At 41.3% G+C, this 17,077-nt stretch overlaps 1 protein-coding gene across 5 annotated transcripts in view; it reads left to right on the forward strand.

Moving 5' to 3' along the window:
- The first annotated feature begins 16,796 nt into the window (after positions 1–16,796).
- RAB23 (RAB23, member RAS oncogene family) overlaps positions 16,797–17,077 on the forward strand; it is a 41,884-nt gene continuing 41,603 nt past the window's right edge. For all 5 annotated transcript variants that reach the window (XR_003911035.1, XR_003911036.1, XM_029945233.1 and 2 more), the window contains exon 1: positions 16,797–17,040. The gene's annotated coding sequence lies outside the window, so the exon portion shown is untranslated. The remainder of the gene's footprint in view (positions 17,041–17,077) is intronic.

Consider the following 17,077-nt stretch of genomic DNA (forward strand, 5'->3'; position numbering starts at 1 on the left):
CAGGCTCTGAGCTGTCAGCACAAACCCTGACACGGGGCTCAAACTCAGAAACCGTGAGATCATTTCATACCATTTATAGAATGTAGTATATAGTTTTTGGACAGCCCTGCTGCCTTCCCTCATGGGCACTGCTTCCCAGAAGGGAGTTCCTGTTCCTATACTGGCTCTTAGAGTGTGCAGCTTGCCAGACCTGCCAAGGAATTGACAGGAGAGCACTCCGTGTGCATCAACTGAGGACGGAGTGACAATGTTACCCCCTGAAAAGTCTGACAAACGTAGAATTGTGCCTCCTAGTATTTTAATGTCGGAACCCTTGATGTTAAAAAAAAAAATCCAGACAGCTTTCAGAGGGATAGGAAGGAGAGAGCTAACAGTAAGTGAATGTGAACTGGGCTTTCCAACTGCGCTGCCCTCCAAGTACCAGCACTGCCTCCACTAGGGGGCACCGTTCTCACTCTGCTATGGGAATGGTGTCCTGTGACCAGAACATTAGGAAACGAGGTACAATGTAGAGGGACACAATAATGAGTGCAGACATGGCTTTCTGCATTGATGCAGCTCACTCTAGCACTCCAACTCAAAACGCTTGGAGTTCACCCTAAACAGATGATCAACTAATTAGAGAACTCTGCAACATTTAACAATTGGAAAGCATGAAAGAATTTAACAACCCCTGAAAGTAACAGAGTAAGGATCTGGCAAACAATTACATGCAATGATTTTTAAGTATGAAACATCCATACATGTGTCCCTTTCATATGGCTGGGAGAAATACTGATACATTTGGAGGACACATATGTGATAATGCTATTTTTGAAGGCTGGATTATCAATTATTTTAAGATAAAAATGAAACTAAAAGCTCAGAATTTTGGAAAATGCAACAAGGACAGCAATGAGCTTGAACTTGTCTGTGTGTGTCTATTCACAACAAGCAAGCAAAATGAAATGGACCTTTGTTTAGGGACATGATCACATTCTTAAGCTTTCCATCATGATCCAAGAGTAAACAACTTGAACTGGGTCACACCAGTATTTAATTATCCACCTCAAATATTGGGAGTGCCTGGCTGACCAGACCACAGAGCATGCAACTCTTCATCTTGGGTACATGAGTCCAAGCCCCACACTGGGAGTAGAGCTTACTTAATCAAAAAAAATATTGTAGCAAATGTGCTTCCTTGTATGTTGGCATTCAGATCACTATGGCATTCACTCACAGCTGTTTGGTGAGGACCAATTTCGGTATTTAGGCTAGCCTTTTTTTGTTGTTTATTTTTGAAAGGAGAGCACAGGTGAGGGCGGGGCAGAGAGAGAGAGAGAGAGAGAGAGAGAGAGAGAGAGAGAATTCCAAGTAGGCTCTGCACTGCCAGCACTGACCCCAATGCAGGGTTCGATCTCATGAACCATGAGATCATGACTTGAGCCAAAATCAAGAGTCAGACACAACTGGCTGAGCCACCCAGGCACCCCAAGTTGTTTCAAATTTTAAGGAAGTTACATTCTAAGGGCGCCTGGGTGCCTCAGTCAGGTAAGCGTCCTACTTTGGCTCAGGTCATGATCTTACAGCTTTTGAGTTTGAGCCCCGAGTCGGGCTCTGTGCTGACCGCTCAGAGCCTGGAGCCTGCTTTGGATTCTGTGTTTCCCCCTCTCTCTGTCTCTTCCCTGCTTGTGCTCTGTCTCTTTCTGTCTCTCACAAATAATAAACATTTTTTAAAATTTTTAGTAAAAAAGTTACATTACACCTCTTACTACTTTGTTCCACACTATTGATACATGTTACACAAAATTTTAGTTTTGAAATGCATTTATTTTTTGATTATTGGATTCATCTTTCCTGAAATTTTAATTAAATAATATATTTAAAGATTTTTTAATGTTTTATTTATTTTTGAGAGAAAGAGAGAGAGAGAGACAGCATGAGCAGGGGAGGGTCAGAGAGAGAGGGAGACACAGAATTTGAAGACAGTCCCCAGGCTCTGAGCTAGCTGTCAGCACAGAGCCCGACGCCGGGCTGAAACCCACGAACCGCAAGATCATGACCCAAACTGAAGTCGGAAGCTCAACCGACTGAGCCATCCAGGCGCCCCATTAATATATTTTAAATTAAACTTGAAGGCATAACTCCAACCCAGTAGCAATACATGGAGGTGGTTTTCCATTCAAATTTACAAAAGCATCATTTAATAGTAAAAAAAATACAAAAAACCCTTTTTAATCCAAAAAGTTGTTTGTTTGTTTGTTTGTTTGTTTGTTTAGAGGAGGGGGAGCATGAGTGGGGAGAGAAGCAGAGGAAGAGGGAGAGAATCTTAAGCAGGCTCCACACCTGGCTCAGAGCCAGGGCTCAGCCTCACAGCCATGAGATCCTGACCTGGAGCAAAATGAGTAAGACACTCAACCAACTGACCCACCCAGGCACCCTTAAAGTTTTTATTTTCAAGGGACCATTTACCAACATCCTCACATAGGTATTTCAAGAGAGAGAAGAAAAGGAGCACCCCATAATAAAAGTTATTACCACCAAGGGGCGCCTGGGTGGCTCAGTCGGTTAAGCCTCCGTCTTCGGCTCAGGTCAGATCTCACATTTGTGGGTTTGAGCCCCACGTCAGGCTCTGTACTGACAGCTAGCTCAGAGCCTGGAGCCTGCTTCAGATTCTGTGTATCCCTCTCTCTCTGACCCTCTCCTGTTCCCACTGTCTCTCTCTGTCTCTCAGAAATAAAGAAAGAACATAAAAAATTAAAAAAAAAAAGTTATTACCACCAAATCATACAGTTACCTGGGAGTTAAGTGACTGGACAGTTTGGAGTCCACTGTGGTTTTAGATATGTTAACTTATGTGTTGTAGGGTGAAAACCTAAAGAGTTATAATAGTATACGTGATATTTGTAATAGTTAAAACTGAATAAATCTACCTGTTAATTAAATGACTGCGGTGTGGGACAAATTTTCACCTCACCAGTCATTTGTTTTCAGAGAAATAGATACCCTAATGATAGAGTAATGAGAACGCTTCATCAAGTTACCAGCAACTACTTCAAAGGTTTGGAAAAGGATGCTAACAATTAACAACATTTTACATTAAAGTCACTTTAATGTAGACATTGGGTGCTGAGGCCGTTTGCTGATTGGTCTTCAGAAAATATCCCAGTCCTTAAAAGTCATAGGCACCGTGGAATACATTATTGAGAGTTTCTAAGTGTTACAGTCTGTGACCAGAATCCTTTTGGGGTACAGCAATCCCCCAAACACCACCACCTTCTTTCCTTTTGTTAACCACACCCTTAAGTATACCCGCAGGGCAAAATGTCCTTGATCTGCTCTGGAGATAAGCCTGACACACACCTCTTCCGGAACGTTCTTTCGGGTAATCCTCAGGGACAGTTCCCCAGTTTATGCTCCCCAGCCTCTGGGCTATAGAAACAAGTCTTATGGGAGCTGGGGTTGCAGAGATCTACTCATCTTGCTGCCTTCCTGCCCACACAGCTTCTGTCTCTATTTGCCCTTAATAGACCACTGCTTGTCAAGCTGGACTTGTCGGCCTTTCTCTTCAGTCTCATGGCTCCCTTTGCTTGAAACAACCACCTAACTTCCTACCACAATGAAGAAAGGTGTTCACCCTCTTTTTGGTAGTGCTTTACATTATTTTGAAAAAGTACATCTGTGCTATCGTTTGGGGACAGATAAAAGGAAATCATTTAGCCTGGTTTTTTTTTTTTATTGAATTGCAGTTGACCCTTGTACAACATGGTGCAACTGGGGTGCAGGGGTGCAAGAGCACGTGGCTCCAGGGGCTCCAAAGGGAACAGGACCGGCCACTCGCAGCTGACAAAATCCAAAGGCTGAGAGATGAGTGGTGATGAAACAAGAAAGGAGTTTATTTCAATGACACCAACACTGGAAGGGCCGCAGACTACTGTCCCAGAAACTGTCTTCAAAGTGCTGAAAATACTTCGGGGTCCTTGGGTGGCTCAGTCACTTAGGCATCTGGCACTTGATTTCAGCTCAGCTCATGATCTCCTGGTTCATAAGTTCTGGCCCTGAGTCAGGCTCTGTGCTGACAGCCAGGAGCCTGCTTGGGATTCTTTCTCTCCCTCCCTGCCCGCCCCCCAGCTTGTGCACACACATGCACACACTTGCTCATACTCTCTCTCAAATAAACTTCCCAAAAGAACCATAAAGAAGACAAAATACATTTACGGTACTGTACTATTATATTTTTAAAAATGTATATACGTGGACCCATGGACCCGTGCAGTTCAAGGGTCACCTGTATATCTGAGCCTGTATTTCTTCTTCACTGCAAAAAGAAAGGGTGTTCTGATCCTTGACTCATGGCCCAACTTTTTAGAAAGAAATTCCTCTAAAATGTGTAAGAACCATTCATTGCTTCTCTTAGGTTTGCTAGAAATTCTTTCAGAAAGCATCTAGTTCTATTGGCTTCAGTTATGTGCTTACTCAGCAACCTTCTGAGTTGCAGATTGGTCTCCTAAATGTACATACCCACAAGAAAGAAAAAATTCAGGGGAGAAGAAAAATGAGAAAGATGGAAGCTAGAGATGGAGGCTTCTGCTCTTTTTAAGGAAAAGATCGTGTTCTGTGAAGAAAGCTTCAGGTCTGGTTATCTTCCTTGGTATGTATCCTAGTTATGAGACTAGCTTTCTGCTTCATGTATATAATAAGCCTCTTGAACAATGATTGGTTTCCCATTCCCTAATCACCCCTTGAGTGAACTGAGAAAATATACTTCTTAAACATATAAATCTAAGGAGTAGAATCTAGACCTGCCATAGGGCCCTGAAGCAACCTAAAACCACCCAGAGGTGTCTCTGTAATCATCACCAATTCATCATCAATACAACAGCACATGTTCTGTCCTGCATTCTTTCTGGGGTTTTTTTTCTGTCTGCATTTAAATCATATCCCTTGAGGGAAAAATGTTTTAGGAGGAAATTCAAGACAAAGTATCATCTTTTTATAGCAGAATTTCTGAATCTCTGAAGACTTGATAATGTGAAAATTTAGCCTATATGTTTATTTTTAATAAGTTTTTTTAAAGTTTATTTATTTTTGAGAGAGAATAAGAGCATGAGCAGAGGAGGGACAGGAGAAAGGAAAAATCGCAAGCAGGCTCTCTGCAAAGAGCACAGATGTGTGGGGCTCCAACTCACGAAACCGTAAGTTCATGACCTGAGCCGAAACTAAGAGTCAGACTCTTAACTAGCTGAGCTACCCAGGCGCCCCCAAACCTATATAAGGAACCAACTGTAACTTGGGATAGAGAGAGAAGCATTTAATACTTTGCTCAGGTCACAAATTCTATATCCATTTGACCAATGATCTATATCATTGACTCTATGTCCACTGATCTGAGACAACTGAGTTCACTGTACTTCTGTTATTAAGGACCCTTACTTACAGAATGTAGTATAAATGAAAATTTTAAACAGAGAAATACAAGTTTACCCTTTTGATATATTTTGCCAAATTGCTCTCTAAAAGGATTGATGTCGTTTCTCTTCAAACAGCATACCAGGCTCCCCCTACTCCTAAAAGTAATGCTGTCCTATGAAACCTTTAGCCTATACGGTGTAAAGCAGGGGCACCTGGCTGGCTCACTCAAAAGAGCATGCTACTCTTGATCTCAGGGCATGAGTTCAACCACCACATTGGGTGTAGAGATTACTTAAAAAAAATAGATAGCTAGATAGATAGCTAGCTAGCTAGATAGATGATAGATAGATAGATAGATAGATAGATAAACTCTAAGCCAAATTGGTGTAAGGCAAAGAAGCAAATACCATTAATTTATATGGAAAAACTTTTCAGCATTCCCAGACCCCCCGCAATAACTTCTCTTAGGCTTTTCTGTCTTTGAACACGTCTTGCCAGTAGATGCACAAAATCAAAGGAGACAGAGCCCAGAGCACAGATGCTCACAGGCACAGTTCAGAGCTGTGGCCAGTCACGCTGAGATGCTGGGTGTGGATCTCAAGGAAGCAGTTAGGCGGGGCCTCTCTCTGCAAAACAAACACTGAATGCTATTTTTGCTTTTTCCCTTTTTTTTTTTTTTTTTTTTTTTTTTTTGGTAAAAGTGAAAATCCTCCTTGGATTTCTTTTGGTTGTGGAAACAGGTACTAATGTAGATTTTCTGTACAAGAGAGGTGGCATAATGAGAATTTGTGAAAAACGGGATTACTGCTTTACAGCTTTACTCACATTAAGTAGTTTTATGCTGTTAATCCTTATTAATTAGATAGAAGAAAATTATATCCTCATTGTTTAATTTGCATTTCATTAATTGTGTGTGATATTAATACACTTTCCTGTCAATTGACTATTGTATTTCTTTTCACTGTTTGGCTATGTGTCATCTTTGCCCACATTTCTATTCAACTGACAGTCTTTTGCGTATTGATGTGTAAGAGTTCTTTCTATGTTAAAGAAACTAGCCAATTATCTGTCAAATGTTGAGAGTACTTTTTCTTAATTTGTTATTTGTCTTGTGCATTATTATTTGTAATTCAAGGTGAGTTTTTGAGACAAGTATTTACCAAGAAAGAATAATCTCTAACTATATAAAACTAAAAAGTTTCTGGCGTGCGGGGTGGCTCAGTTGGTTAAGCAACCAGCTCTTGATTTCAGCTCAGGTCATGATCTCACAGTTGTGAACTGAGCCCCACATCAAGCTCTGCACTGACAGTGCTCTCTCTCCCTCTTTCAAAATAAATAAATAAGCACACACACACACAAAACTTTTAAAAGCTTCTGCAGAGCAAAAGAGACCATCAACAAAATGAAAAGGCAACCTACAGAATGGGAGAAAATACTTGCAGACCATATATCTGATGTGTAGTTAATACCTAAACTACAAAAATAATTCATACAAGTCAATAAAAAAAAAAAAGTCCAGGGGCTCCTGGCTGGCTCAGTTGGTAGAGCATGTGACTCTTGATCTTGAGGTTGTGAGTTCAGGCCCTACGTTGGGTGTAGAGATATCTTTTTATAAAAAATCCAATTAAATAAAAAGCAGAGGAACCAAATAGGTGTTTTTCTGAAGAAGACATATAAATAACCAACAGATACATGAAAAGATGTTCAATATCACTAATCATCAGGAAATGCAAATTAAAACTACAAAACCTACACCTGTTAGAATGACTGTCATCAAAAAAAAAAAAAGAAAGAAAGAAAAGAAAAGAAACGAGTGTTAGCAAGGATGTGGATTTGTTGATGGGAATATAAATTGGTGCAATCACAATAGAAAACAGTAGGGAGGTTTCCCCAAGAACGGTCCTATATGATTTAAGAGTCCCACTTCTGGGTATGTGTCCGAAGGAAATGAAAACAGGATCTTGAAGAGATATCTCTACTCTCATATTCATGGCAGCATTATGCACAAGAACCAAGACATGGAAACAACCTTAAGTGTTTATCAGTGGATGAATGGATAAAGGCAATATAAACATACATGTAATGGAATACTATTCAGTCATGAGAAAGAAGGATTTTGCCATTTTCAACAACAGGACCGTGAGGTAATTATGCTAAGCAAAATAAGTCAGACAAAGAACGACAAATACTTTAAGATACCAGTTATATATGGAACCTGAAAAAGCCAAACACATAGAAACTGAGTAGAATGGTGGTTACCAGGGACAGAAGGTGAGGGAAGTGGGAAGATGTTGGTCAAGGGTACAAGCTTTCAGTAATCAGAGGAATAAATTCTGGAGATCGAATGTACTGCATGGTAATTATAGTTAATAATACTGTACTACTTATTTGAAAGTTACTAAGAGAGTGTATCTTAAATGTTTTTAGTACAGGATTTATGGGTGACTCAGTTGGTTAAGCGTCCAATTCTTGATTTCAGCTCAGGTCTCGAACTCGTGGTTTGTGAATTTAAGCCCCGAGTCTGGCTCTTTGTTGATGGAGCAGAGCCTGCTTGGAATTCTCTTTCCTTCTCTCTATGCCCCTCCCCTGCTCTCTCTTCCTCTGTCTCTCTGTCTCTCAAAATAAATAAACTTATAAAAAAGAAATTATATTAAAAATGTCCTGGTTGATGGGGGTGGTGGAGAGGGGAAATGGGTGATGGTCATGAAGGAGGGCGCTTGTTGGGATGAGCACTGGGTGTTATATGGAAACTGACTTGACAATAAACTATAAACAAATGTTCTTACTGCAAAATAGAAATGAAATGATAATCATGTGACATGATAGAAGTGTTAACTGACTCTATTGTGGTAATCATTTTGCAATATGTAAGTATATCAAATCAATATATTGTACATCTAAATTTACACAATCATATATGTTCATTATAACTCAGTAAAGCTAAAAGTTATTTCAGATAAATAAATCTTAAAAGTTTCTTCTTTAAAATTATTTTTTTAATGTTTGTTTATTTTTGAGAGAGAGAGAGACAGAGCATGAGCAGGGGAGGGGCAGAGAGAGAGAGGGAGACACAGAATCTGAAGCAGGTTCCAGGCTCTGAGGTGACAGCACCACGACTGACCTGAAGCAGGGATCAAACCCATGAACTGTGAGATCCTGACCTGAACTGAAATCAAGAGATCCAAACCATGAAGTCAGACACTTAACCAACTGAGCCACCTAGGTGCCCCTAAATCACATAAATTTTAAGAATGAAATTAAGGTGAGCACAAAGTATAAAAGGATTTAGAGGGATCTGGCCGGCTCAGTTGGAGGAGCATGCAGCTGTTGATCTCAGAGTTGTGAGTTCAAGCCCCATGTTGTATAGGGAGATTACATAAATTAAAAAAAAAAAAATCTAAAGATACATCCAAGCTTCCCAATAAAGGATATTTATTTATTTAAATTTTTATTTAAATTTATTTTATTTTTATTTTAGAGAGAGTGAGATCAGAGAGAGGGACAGAGAGAGAATCTTGAGCATACTCCGCATTCAGTGGGGAGCCCCATGGGCCCAATCCCATGACTCAGGGATCATGACCTGAGCTGAAATCAGAGTTGGATGTTCAATTGACTGAACCATCAGGTGCCCCTTACCAGATTTACCAGGAGATATGGTAGGACTTCTGACAGGGCTTTAGCTTATGGTTGCAGGAGAAAAGAACACTAACCATTATAGCTCTGGGCAGTGGAAAAGTAAAAGCTACTTATGACCAAACCTGGCATAAAGGATGTAAACTTATTCAAATAGATTTAATGACCTTAAGCAATGCACATTTCAGTGATGTTTAGGATTGACCGAGTACCAGAGGTCTTTCCCCAAGTTTTCCAAACCGTGCAACCATCTGACAACTCGTGCAATTGCAGAAAATGGAGAATTAGTGAACTCCTATTTTAAAGACTGATAGTGAGCATCTTACAACTCTAGCAAATGTGGGCTCAGACCAGAATTGCTCTGATAAGGAAATAAAATAAAGCTTTTGTTCCTGTAACAAAGCTAACTGAGCTGGTATTCATCCTCCCACTATGTGAACAGACTTTATAAGCCCAGGTAAACATATACAGTTGGTTAAACTGTAACAATAGCAAAAACAAACAACCAACAATAAAAACCCCACAAAATACACAAAACACAAACAAAAAAGCACAGTCTGAATCAAAAGTGAGAGAATCTCCAGTGCCCTTGACAATCCAGGAAGTACCGCAACTGAGACTCAAACAGAGGCTCTAACATGCCATCAAGGGTCTAGAGATATGTCCTGGTCTAGCTGAAAATGAGACATTAACATAAAGATAGACACTAGAAGAGCCACCAAATCTGTTTGAAAGGAGCTGGAAAAATTCTTTTCCAGTGGAACAGAGAAGGAGCAGGCAAAGAAGCCTGCCATCCCCTATAGTTGTAAATGGGGGGAAAACTTCTGGCAAGAATCAAACCCCCAAACCTATACCGCGGGTAGGTATGGTTTTTGGATGTACACTATCTATGTAATGTGGGCATTAAAAACTGAAAATTTAATATAATATCTACTTCATTAGCTTATTTTTTAAAATTTATTTATTGATTGATTTCTTTCTTTCTTTATTTTAGTAATCTCTACACCCAGTATGGATCTTGAACTCACAACCCTAAGATCAAGAGTTGCATACTCCACCCACTGAGCCAGCCAGGCACCTCATTCACTTCTAAAAATAGGATGAATCCTAAATCCTCTACTTATTTTAAGAATTTAAATCAAAGAGTGGATAACAGAATGCTGTTTGTAAATAAGCTCTTGAAAATGCATTAATTGCCTGATCCTTGGAAGGATGTCTAAGCAAATGTTCCAATGGATGTACTAGGAAGAACATCACACAAATACACTACGTACCATCAGTGAGGTCCTCAAAAATCAGAAAGTTGCCACATAAATAAATAAATAATAAAGGGAGGTTGCCTGGATGGTTCAGTTGGTTGAGCATTTGGCTCTGAATTTTGGCTCAGGTCATGATCCCAGGGTTGTGGGATTGAGCCCCATGTCAGTCTCCTTGTGGAGTCTGCTTAAGATTCTCTCTCTCTCTCTCTCTCTCTCAAAATAAACAAATTTAAAAAAATCAGAAAGTTGCTCCTATAGTACAGCCTTTTCAGAAAGGACATCTCTCAGCGCACTTTTAAACAAAAGCAAATTTAGGTATCAGACAGACTTGGGCAATGAAGGAGAACAAAAAATGTTTTTTAATGTTTATTTATTTGGGAGAGAGAAAGAGAGCATGTGAAAGCAGGGAAGTGCACAGAGAGTGGGAGAGAATCCCAAGCAGGCTCCATGCTGTCCGCACAGAGCCTGACACAGGGCTCAATCACATGAACTGTGAGATCATGACCTGACATCAAGAGTAAGATGCTGGGGCGCCTGGGTGGCTCAGTCGGTTAAGCGTCTGGCTTCAGTTCAGGTCATGATCTCACGGTTCATGAGTTCAAGCCCCGCATTGGGCTCTGTGCTGACAGCTCAGAGCCTGGAGCTGCTTCAGATTCTGTGTCTCCTTCTCTCTCTGCCCTTCCCCTACTCATGCTCTGTCTCTTAAAAATAAATAAACATTTAAAAATTAATAATAAAATGTAATCATTAAAAAAAAAAGAATAAGATGCTTAGGGGCACCTGGGTGGCTCATTTGGTTAAGTGTCTGACTTTGGCTCAGGTCATGATCTCACTGATCCCGAGTTCAAGCCGCACATCGGGCTTGCTGCTCTCTGAGCAGGATCTGCCTTTGCTCCTCTGCCCCCCTCTCTCTTTCCCTCTCTCCTGCTCAAGCTCTCTCTCTCTCAAAAACAACTACACATTAAGGAGAAATGAAAAGAGACTCTTAGCCAACTGAGCCACCCAGGCACCCAACAAAGATTTTTTTAAAATATTCTAACACTTGTTGAGCACCCTAAATCCAGAAGTGTATGTGATGATACAGCTAGCTGGCCCATAGGAGACAAGAACAATCTATGACAAACCAAAAAAGGAAATCTAGAAAGAACTGACTATTCCCTGACTCATACTAGGGATTATAACTAGTACTGCATTGACCACTATCTGCAAGGTCCTGTGATTTTATAATAAGAAGTATTATGTTTAGTCTTTGTCCCTTATTCCTGGCATAGAATTCCTAAAACCCTTGGAATTTCCTAAATGTTGAAAGCAACGGACATCTATTGTTATGTCAATAAGGTGAATTTTACACTCCACCCAAGGGGGGTGCTGGTTGCCAGGAGAACTAACCTTGTGATGATTAGACAACCTCCCCCCCCAAACCTCCCACCACCACCTCTGCAAGGGGAGAGAGCCTGGAGGTTGACTCAATCCCCAATGGCTAATGGTGTAATCAATCATGCTTATGTCATGGAGCCTCCATAAAAATCCACAAGGGCTGGGCCAGAGAGCTTTTGGGTAGATGAACTCTGGAGATGTGGGGAGACTGGCCACCTGCAGAGGGCACGAAGCTGCATATTCATTCCCCATTTTTCACCCTATGCATCCCTACCATCTGGCTTTTGCTGAGTTATATTCTTTTATAATAAACTGGTAATCTAGAAAGTAAAATGTTTCTCTGAGTTCTCTGAACTGCTCCAGCAAGTTAATCAAACCCACGGAAGAGATCATTGGAACCTCCCATCTATAATGAATTGGTCAGAAGTGCATCTGATGTGGGGGGTGGAGGCAGGCAGAGAAGGGGAGAATGAATACAGTCTTGTAGGACTGAACCCCTAACCTGGGGAACCGGATGCTATCTCCAGATGGAAAGTGGAAAAATTGAGTTGAATTGCAGGACACCCAGCTAGTGTCTGAGAATTGCTTGGCGGTGGGGGTAGAGGAAAAACTCACACATTGGAACTAGATGCCAGAATCTCTGGTGCTCATTCAAGAAACCTATGAGTCCTTCCTGACTTTCCCTCTTTCCTGTTCCATAACCAAGTCCTATGGATTCTACATCCAAAATTAAAAACAAATCCATCCACTTTTCTCTCCTTCCCCTGTTACCACCTCACTTAAGCTTCCATCATCTCTTACCTGGACCATCTTCCACTGTCCTAGTTTCATTAAACAGCCAGAGGAATCTTTCAAGCGGATTTCCTTATCCCTGCCCTAAAAACCTTTCAAAGGCTTCCCAGTGTACTTGCTATACAAACCAAATTGTTTATCCTGACCCACGGGGTCTTCATGATCTGGTCCCTGTCTCCCTCACTACTTCATTTTATAGCACTTTCCGCCTTACTCCTGCACACTAGCTCCCTTTCAATTTCTCAAACCCATCACATCATTTCCTGCCTCAGGTCACCATTCTTGTTGCAGTTCCTTCTACTTGAAATCTTTTTCTGCCTGTTCTTTATCTGGCTAACACACTAATCCTTCAGATAACTGATTAAATGTTACTTTGTTAGATAGGTCTCTCTGGCTCTCCAGTTTAAATTAGGGCCCCCTTTTATACAGTTCCATCACACTGGTTAGTCTCCGTTACCAGACTCCAAGCTTTCAAAAATGGTCTATTTGATTCTGTGGGCTATTAGATTATCACTGTCTAGAACAATACTGTGAAGAAATCCTTGGCATTCCTGATTTTCCCACAAATTTACATATGTTCGCAAACCTATTCGAGTGGTAAAATTTTCAAGTATTTAAGAGCATGTCATTTTTTAAAATGTGTTTCTTTTCACCCACATACAATTCATGATCCCTGAAAAGTATTTAGTGCATTAGAGTCAGACACAGTGAAACAACTAGCAAAGGGCAATGGCCACATTTTGCTGGGTGAGTGAAGGTACTAGATTTGAAGAATCACTAAATGACTTAAAAATATAACTTTTCAGGGACACCTGGCTAGCTCAATCAGTAGAACACGCCACTCTTGATCTTGGTGTTGTGAGTTCAAACCCCACATTGGGCAATTACTTAAAAATTAAAATGAAAACAAAACAAAACCAAACAAAAAACAAAAAAAACCTTTCAGAATGTTTTCTCTAGGGGCTCCTGGGTGGCTCAGTTGGGTTGAGCATAAGACTTGATTTCATTTCAGGTCATGATCCCAGGGACATGGGATCCAGCCCTGAGATAGGCTCTCTACTGAGCCTGGAGCTTGCTTGGGATTCTCTCTCTCTGCCCAGTCTCTCCTTTTGTGTTCTCTCTCTCTCTCTCTCAAAAAAAAAAAGAATATTTTCCCTAAATAATTTTGTGCAACTTATTTCTAGACACAGCAGATGAAATTTCTTTCAAAGTCCTTCAGACTAATTCTATTGCCATTTTTGCTACAGCACAATTGCAGGATTTAAAAGGCCAGATTTGGGGCAGCTGGGTGGCTCAGTCCGTTAAGCATCAGACATCGGCTCAGGTCTTGATCTTGCAGTTCCAGGGTTCGAGCCCCACATCGGGCTCTGTGCTGACAGCTCAAAACCTAGCGCCTGTTTTGGATTCTGTGTCTTCCTCTCTCTCTGCCCCTCCCCAACTCATGCACATGCATGCTCTATCTCTCTCTCTCAAAAATAAATAAAATTTTAAAAGTTAAAAAAAATAAAAGGCCAGGTTTCCACTCCTTGAGTACAGCCATGAGTCAGATAAAAGGTAGACATAAATGCATTAGAATGTGCAAAAATCCCATGGAAATGGAAAAGGGCCTTGAAGTTTTTCTCAAATTTGAATTCTCAGATTTATTTTTTGATACTCACTAAAATCTTCTCTTTTTTCCCCCCATTTAAAAATTGTGGTAAAATATACTTAACATAAAATTTACCATTTTGACAATTAAAATTTTTTTTTGATGTTTGTTTATTTTTGAGAGAGAGAGACAGATTGGGAGTGGGGGAGGGGCAGAGAGAGAGGGAGACACTGAATCTGAAGCAGGCTCCAGGCTCTGAGCTGTCAGCACAGAGCCTGACATGGGGCTCGAACTCACTGCGAGATCATGACCTGAGTCGAAGTCTGATGCTTGACCAAATGAGGCCCCCAGGCGCCCCATCATTTTGACCGTTTTTAAGGGTAAAGGTCAGGGACATGAAGCACATTCACGGTGTTGTGCAACCATGACCACCATTCATCTCCGGAACATTTTTCATCTTCCAAAATGGAAACTCTGTACCCATTAAATACTAACTCCCCATTCTCCCCTCCCCTCTCCCTCTGGCAACCACAATTCTATTTTGTGTATCTATAAATCTGACTACTTTAGATACCTTCTATAAGTGGAATCATACAGTGTTCGTCCTATTGTGACTGGCTTCTTTTATGCAGCATGATGTCATCAAGGTTCATCCATGTTATACCATGTATCAGAATTTCTTTCGTTTTTAAGGCTGAATCTAATAATATTTTAAGGTTGAATAATATAATAAATGTCACAGTTATATGACTTTTTGTTTATCAATTCATCTGTTGATACACATTTGGGCTGCCACCATTTTTTGGTTACTGTAAATAATGTTGATGTGGATATGGTTGTACAAATATTGGCTTGATTCCTTGCTTTCAATTCTTTTGAACTCATACCCAGAAGTGGAATTGCTGAATATATGGTAATTCTATTTTTAATTTTCCATAATGGCTGTACCATTTTATATTCCTGCTGGCAGTGCCCAGAGGTTGCAGTTTCTCACCATTCTTGCCAACACTTGTTATTTTCTGTTTTGTTTTGTTTTATAGTAGCCATTTATTTTTAAATTTTAAAAAAATGTATTATTTAAAGAGAGAGCAGGGGAAAGAAGCAGGGGGAGAGAGGGTGAGAATCTTAAGCAGGCTCTGTGCTCAGCACAGAATCCAACTTGGGACTTGATTCCAGGACCCTGGGATCATGATCAGACGCTCAACCCACTGAGCCACCCAGGTGCTCCTATAACAGCCATTCTAATGGGTGTGAAGTAGTATCTCATTGTGGTTTTGATTTGCATTTTACTAATGATAAATGATATTGAGCCGCTTTTCAAATACTTAGTCATTTGCACATCTTTGGAGAAATGTCTATTTAAGTCCTTTGCCCATTTCTTAATCAAGTTTTTCCTTTCCTTTTCTTTTTCTTTTCCCTTTTCTTTTCTTTTTTCTTTCCTTTTAAAGGGGGTGAGGGTGAGTATATTACTCAAGTTTAAAAGACTACTAACCAAATCCTGGAGATAAATCAATTGGCTACTTGGCATTAAATTTTCTATAAATAACCACTATGTTTACAAAACTATATTGCAATTATAGGTAAAACAAATTTGAAATTAAAAATTTTTTAACTTTAAAAACTACTGCTTCTGAAATATAGTTCACATACAGAAAACTGTGTGTAAGAGTACAGTTGGGTGAATTTTTACACACTAGTTAACTAGTGCCAAGACCAACAGAGAGAGCCTAACACCTTGGGAATCCCTCACCCAGCCCTAACCCTTTCCTGCAAAGGTAACCATTATCCTAAATTTTAGTAGATTTCTTTTCCCTTTTTTGTGCTGAGAAAAACTTACTCTTTAAGTATTTTTTGTGCCTTACTTTTTATGCTCAAATTTACATTTCTGCCGTTAAGTCATTTTATGTTGGTAGGTAGTTGTGAGTCATTCTTCTCATTGTTCCACAGTATTCCTTATATGAACACTACGTGAATTTACTAATTTATTCTATTGTTTATGGTCTTTTGGGTAATATTTCCATTTGGGGGCTATGAAAACAAATGCAGTTGTGAACATTCTTTTGCCGTGTTGGTGCAAGGTAAGTACTCGTTTCTCTTGTTGGATTAGTAGAGGTGGACACTGCTGGCTCCAGGCTCTGAGCTAGCTGTCAGCATAGAGCCCCATGCGGGGCTAAAACCCACGAACCCTGAGATCATGACCTGTGCCGAAGCCGGACGCTTAACTGAGCCACCCAGGCGCCCCTTAGGGGGACCTTTTAATTGTTGATTTGGTTCTCTGAACTTGTTAAACATCTCAGACTTCTACTTTGTCCAGCTGCAACGTGTGGACTGTGAGTACGTTTTCAGTTTTGCTCAACATGTTTTGCTCACTCTACCACTTGGATGTTATTCCACAGAGGAAATAAGGTGTGTGTGTCCAAGAGGGGCAAGTCCTTTGAGTACTGTGGAAGCGTGATCACTTAGGCGAAACCTACGCAGTTCTCAACGAGTGTCCACGATCCCCTCCTCGGACAGTTCTTTACTAGGGTCCACGATCTAGGAGCTCCCGCCCGCCGCTGCTCTCCGCACTGCACACCGGGCCCCCCAGGGGCGCGTGGAACGCAGGAGAACCGCCCTCCGCGGGCACCAGCCAGAAAGCTGGTGGAGCAGGGCGGGGGGAACCGAGTCCGCGCGGAGCATGCGCCGGGTCTGCGCATGCTCCGCAGCGCGGCGGCTCCACCGTGGTGGGGAGTCGAGTCTCCCGCGCCCTACGATCTTTGCCGGAGTTGCTGCTGAGCCGCTTGTGCAGAGCCGTGGCTGCCAATAAAGTTCGTTAAAAAACCATAGTCATTTTTAAGAGAGTGAAAGAGAGCACGAGCCAGCCGGGCGGCCCCGCCGGGGGGAGCTAGCGCGCTGGGAGGAGGAGGTGGAGGAGGTGGCTGCGGCTGCGGCGGCCGCGGTTGCGCCGCGACCAGGAGGAGCCGGTCGCGCCGGGCGGCGGGTCCGTGGCCGGGGGGAACGGTGAGTAGCAGCTTGCACTCCGGGCAGCCGCGCGACT

Source organism: Suricata suricatta, chromosome 7 (assembly GCF_006229205.1).
Source record: "Suricata suricatta isolate VVHF042 chromosome 7, meerkat_22Aug2017_6uvM2_HiC, whole genome shotgun sequence".
In the NCBI taxonomy this organism is placed as follows: Eukaryota; Metazoa; Chordata; class Mammalia; order Carnivora; family Herpestidae; genus Suricata; species Suricata suricatta.